General features: G+C 35.7%; 1 long non-coding RNA gene across 1 annotated transcript; it reads left to right on the forward strand.

The window, feature by feature from the left end:
* The first annotated feature begins 2,232 nt into the window (after positions 1-2,232).
* Positions 2,233-2,774, forward strand: LOC137580085 (uncharacterized). Its single transcript, XR_011032936.1, has 3 exons — positions 2,233-2,359; positions 2,421-2,507; positions 2,567-2,774. It is a non-coding gene; the product is annotated as an uncharacterized lncRNA (long non-coding RNA).
* The last annotated feature ends 3,088 nt before the right edge of the window (positions 2,775-5,862 follow it).

A 5,862-nucleotide genomic window follows, 5' to 3' on the forward strand; every position in this document is an offset into this window, starting at 1 on the left:
CTTCTGCTGTTTTTAACTGGAGCGTCACGTAGACAGACGACAGGCACAGACCTAAGTAGAAGAAGTAGTATGAGGTAAAGTGGCATGCCAAAGCGGGTGGTGAAAATGGGGGGAAGCGGGAGGCCAAAGAATCTGTTATAATCAGATATGCGCAATGCACATGCATAAGTTAAGTATTGTAAGTAAGACGGCGCAATGTGTTTTGAAAGCAGAAGCAAGAAAAGAAGAAAAGAAAAATAACATAAGAAACAGAGAAACGCCAACTAAGTTGACTTACATACATGTCAAATATTGATTTTTTAATTAAATATTAATGAAGCACAACGACGAGGAAACAAAATATAAAAATGGCACGAAACCAGAAAATAGGACGCCTTGAGGTATGCCATAAAAAAAACAAAATAAAAGAAAAAGAAGCAGCAAGAAACTGACACACAAAAAAAAAAGAAAACCAAGGAAAGGAAAAAAAGGGAAAATATATGGCCAAATTACGAATTTTTAATCACACGTCGCGTTTCAGTTATATAAGAGGAAAGTTGCAGTGACAGAAACATGGAGGAAAAGAGAGAGAGAGAGAGAGAGACACACAGAGAGGGAAGGAAACCTTCATTGGAGGAGGACGGAAAGAAAAAAAATACATTACGAAAACTAAATCAAATAAAATAAATATGCAAAGCGGCGTCTCTTCGTAGTAGGTCGACATTGTCTATGCACAGACACGCAAAGCAAAAGGCGAAAAGGAAATGTGTGGAAATGTAAAAGGCAAATGAAACTATCTAAAGGGAATGACGAACAGCGGGCATGGGGGATGTGTATGTATATCTGTGTTGGAGTGTGTGTGTGGGCATGTGTGTGTGTGGGCATGTGTGTGTGTCAAGTTGTGCCAGCCGAAAGACAGAACTAGACAGACATTTCCTACCCAAACGCCAAGCATTTTGTCCAGTCACGAAAAAGTTAGTCTAACAAAACTATATGAGTGCAGGTTAGCAAGACCCACTCAAGTTGGAAAACTACAGACTTGTAGTTATTTTTTTTTTTTTTTTTGCTCGTAGTTTTTTTCCCTAGTAAGTTCGTTTTTTTTTTTTGTTCGTTTCTTTTTTTCGGGCGGGGAGGTTCTTAGCCAGTCTGGAGTACACTGACTGAAGAACGCACGCAATTTACAGGCAAATAGTCAGCCAGAAGAAGGAGATGTAGTACTAGAAGAAGGCATGCCGTCCTATTGAGGCATTATGAAGGCATAACGTTAGTTATTTTTATGTCTCATATATTTCTAGTTTGCCTTGCCTCGCCCCTCGCCTTCTCTCTGGCCCTTCTTGGCTTTTACGTGCAACGTTTTTTATGAGTGGATATTTCTTTCTTTTCAATTAAATGTTTGCATACGCAAATTGAAAATTTATGAATGGAAATGCAAAGCAAAAGAAAGAAAGAAAAAGTGGGTTATATTAATGATTTTACTTATTTTCAATTAAATTTATCTGAAAGCTTTATTTATTTGTCATAAACATTTTACTAATTAAAACAATACATTGCTAAAATTGAGTTTGAAAAAAGAAACAATTCGAAAAAAAAAAACATTTTCTTGTCAAACAGGTTACATGGAAATTTGTTTTTCAACATTCCTACAATCCAGTAGAAATGAATTTCAATTTAATACTGCAACCTTTTTCAAAGTGAACTTAAGGGCTAATATATAAAAAATGAAGTAAATCGCCTCACCGACTTAGGTATACCATACACCGATAAAACAAATACTTCAATTTTATAAAACAAATGCATTTTCACATGCTTTTTACAAGCATATCTTAGGATCACGCTCACTTAAGCATACGAGCACCCTAGCGCCCCCACCAGCCAACGGCCAAATCTGGTGTCGGACAGACGGACATGGCTAGATCGACTCGGCTGTCATCCTGCTCAAGAATATATATACTTTATGGGGTCGCAGAAGCTTCCTTCTGCCTGTTACATACATTTTCGGCGACTTTAATATACTATTTCACCCTATGACTGTATGGTATAAAAATCATGATTCTGCAAACTAAAAGTGTTAAGTTTCAGTGTTGAACAATGCAAAAGATACATAGCCTTACGTCAATATTCCTCAATCTAGCAACCATTGAAAATTAAGCAAAAAAGTAATCTAGTAGGCATTGCCAATTTGGATTTCTCAAAATTGCCATAGTAGGAATTATTGCTTCCTACAATTTCATTCCTCAACTGGAGCTCGAAGTAGTCAGTTCAATAAAATAAATCCAAAACAAAAACAGAAAGAAAAGTGTAAAAAAATAAAAAACTTAAAATGGATCAAAATACGACCTGGAGTCCTGAATAATTGGAATGCTTAATCCTGGCTGCTTTCGTGAGTATAAATCGAACATAAACATTACAAAATTCAACAATTCTTTATCTCTCTTCAATAGGACATTTTCCTTATTATTGCTAGTCCTGTTCAAGCAAAAAAATATACATTTTCCTTACTAATAATGATGCAAATAACGTAATTTAAGGTAATATAAACCAAAAAGTGATATCGTCAGTGAAAAGTAATTGTGCCCAATTCTTACAGCTAAATTAAAGTAATCGCACTCTTCTGTCATCGACTGGTGCTGCATAATCTCCTTCCAAATGCATTTGTGAAGAGTCGAAAATGATCTATCTCAGAGTTGTCCTGCCGGTTTGGACGACTTGCTTCTGACCTTGGTGGCAGTGCTCCTCCAAGTACACTTTCAAGATGCTTTAATTGATATACAGATCGGATTGCTTAATCCTGGCTGCTTTCGTGAGTATAAATCGAACATAAACATTACAAAATTCAACAATTCTTTATCTCTCTTCAATAGGACATTTTCCTTATTATTGCTAGTCCTGTTCAAGCAAATAAATATTTTCCTTAATAATAATTGATGCAAATAACGTAATTTAAGGTAATATAAACCAAAAAGTGATATCGTCAGTGAAAAGTAATTGTGCCCAATTCTTACAGCTAAATTAAAGTAATCGCACTCTTCTGTCATCGACTGGTGCTGCATAATCTCCTTCCAAATGCAAATTAGTCCTGTTCAAGCAAATAAATATTTTCCTTAATAATAATTGATGCAAATAACGTAATTTAAGGTAATATAAACCAAATTGATATCGTCAGTGAAAAGTAATTGTGCCCAATTCTTACAGCTAAATTAAAGTAATCGCACTCTTCTGTCATCGACTGGTGCTGCATGGTCTCCTCCCGAAAGCAGTCTAAAATGATCTATCCCAGAGTTGTCCTGCCGGTTTGGACGACTTGCTTCTGACCTAGGTGGCAGTGCTCCTCCAAGTACACTTTCAAGATGCTTTAACTGATATACAGATCGGATTGCTTAATCCTGGCTGCTTTCGTGAGTATAAATCGAACATAAACATTAAATAATTCAACAATTCTTTATCTCTCTTCAATAGGACATTTTCCTTATTATTGCTAGTCCTGTTCAAGCAAATAAATATTTTCCTTACTAATAATTGATGCAAATAACGTAATTTAAGGTAATATAAACCAAATTGATATCGTCAGTGAAAAGTAATTGTGCCCAATTCTTACAGCTAAATTAAAGTAATCGCACTCTTCTGTCATCGACTGGTGCTGCATGGTCTCTTCCCGAAAGCAGTCTAAAATGATCTATCCCAGAGTTGTCCTGCCGGTTTGGACGACTCGCTTCTGACCTAGGTGGCAGTGCTCCTCCAAGTACACTTTCAAGATGCTTTAACTGATATACAGATCGGATTGCTTAATCCTGGCTGCTTTCGTGAGTATAAATCGAACATAAACATTACAAAATTCAAAACTTTTTTGTTTCTCTTCAATAGGACATTTTCCTTATTATTGCTAGTCCTGTTCAAGCAAATAAATATTTTCCTTACTAATAATTGATCCAAATAACGTAATTGAAGGTAATATAAACCAAAAAGTGATATCGTCAGTGAAAAGTAATTGTGCCCAATTCTTACAGCTAAATTAAAGTAATCGCACTCTTCTGTCATCGACTGGTGCTGCATAATCTCCTTCCAAATGCATTTGTGAAGAGTCGAAAATGATCTATCTCAGAGTTGTCCTGCCGGTTTGGACGACTTGCTTCTGACCTTGGTGGCAGTGCTCCTCCAAGTACACTTTCAAGATGCTTTAATTGATATACAGATCGGATTGCTTAATCCTGGCTGCTTTCGTGAGTATAAATCGAACATAAACATTACAAAATTCAAAACTTTTTTGTTTCTCTTCAATAGGACATTTTCCTTATTATTGCTAGTCCTGTTCAAGCAAATAAATATTTTCCTTAATAATAATTGATGCAAATAACGTAATTTAAGGTAATATAAACCAAATTGATATCGTCAGTGAAAAGTAATTGTGCCCAATTCTTACAGCTAAATTAAAGTAATCGCACTCTTCTGTCATCGACTGGTGCTGCATAATCTCCTTCCAAATGCAAATTAGTCCTGTTCAAGCAAATAAATATTTTCCTTAATAATAATTGATGCAAATAACGTAATTTAAGGTAATATAAACCAAATTGATATCGTCAGTGAAAAGTAATTGTGCCCAATTCTTACAGCTAAATTAAAGTAATCGCACTCTTCTGTCATCGACTGGTGCTGCATAATCTCCTTCCAAATGCATTTGTGAAGAGTCGAAAATGATCTATCTCAGAGTTGTCCTGCCGGTTTGGACGACTTGCTTCTGACCTTGGTGGCAGTGCTCCTCCAAGTACACTTTCAAGATGCTTTAATTGATATACAGATCGGATTGCTTAATCCTGGCTGCTTTCGTGAGTATAAATCGAACATAAACATTACAAAATTCAAAACTTTTTTGTTTCTCTTCAATAGGACATTTTCCTTATTATTGCTAGTCCTGTTCAAGCAAATAAATATTTTCCTTAATAATAATTGATGCAAATAACGTAATTTAAGGTAATATAAACCAAAAAGTGATATCGTCAGTGAAAAGTAATTGTGCCCAATTCTTACAGCTAAATTAAAGTAATCGCACTCTTCTGTCATCGACTGGTGCTGCATGGTCTCCTCCCGAAAGCAGTCTAAAATGATCTATCCCAGAGTTGTCCTGCCGGCTTGGACGACTTGCTTCTGACCTTGGTGGCAGTGCTCCTCCAAGTACACTTTCAAGATGCTTTAATTGATATACAGATCGGATTGCTTAATCCTGGCTGCTTTCGTGAGTATAAATCGAACATAAACATTACAAAATTCAAAACTTTTTTGTTTCTCTTCAATAGGACATTTTCCTTATTATTGCTAGTCCTGTTCAAGCAAATAAATATTTTCCTTAATAATAATTGATGCAAATAACGTAATTTAAGGTAATATAAACCAAAAAGTGATATCGTCAGTGAAAAGTAATTGTGCCCAATTCTTACAGCTAAATTAAAGTAATCGCACTCTTCTGTCATCGACTGGTGCTGCATGGTCTCCTCCCGAAAGCAGTCTAAAATGATCTATCCCAGAGTTGTCCTGCCGGTTTGGACGACTCGCTTCTGACCTAGGTGGCAGTGCTCCTCCAAGTACACTTTCAAGATGCTTTAACTGATATACAGATCGGATTGCTTAATCCTGGCTGCTTTCGTGAGTATAAATCGAACATAAACATTACAAAATTCAACAATTCTTTATCTCTCTTCAATAGGACATTTTCCTTATTATTGCTAGTCCTGTTTAAGCAAATAAATATTTTCCTTAATAATAATTGATGCAAATAACGTAATTTAAGGTAATATAAACCAAAAAGTGATATCGTCAGTGAAAAGTAATTGTGCCCAATTCTTACAGCTAAATGAAATCGCGATCCTCTTTCAATGAATAATTTCCTTCCAA

The sequence above is a fragment of the Drosophila tropicalis genome, unplaced genomic scaffold, assembly GCF_018151085.1.
Source record: "Drosophila tropicalis isolate 14030-0801.00 unplaced genomic scaffold, ASM1815108v1 contig_805, whole genome shotgun sequence".
Lineage (NCBI taxonomy): Eukaryota > Metazoa > Arthropoda > Insecta > Diptera > Drosophilidae > Drosophila > Drosophila tropicalis.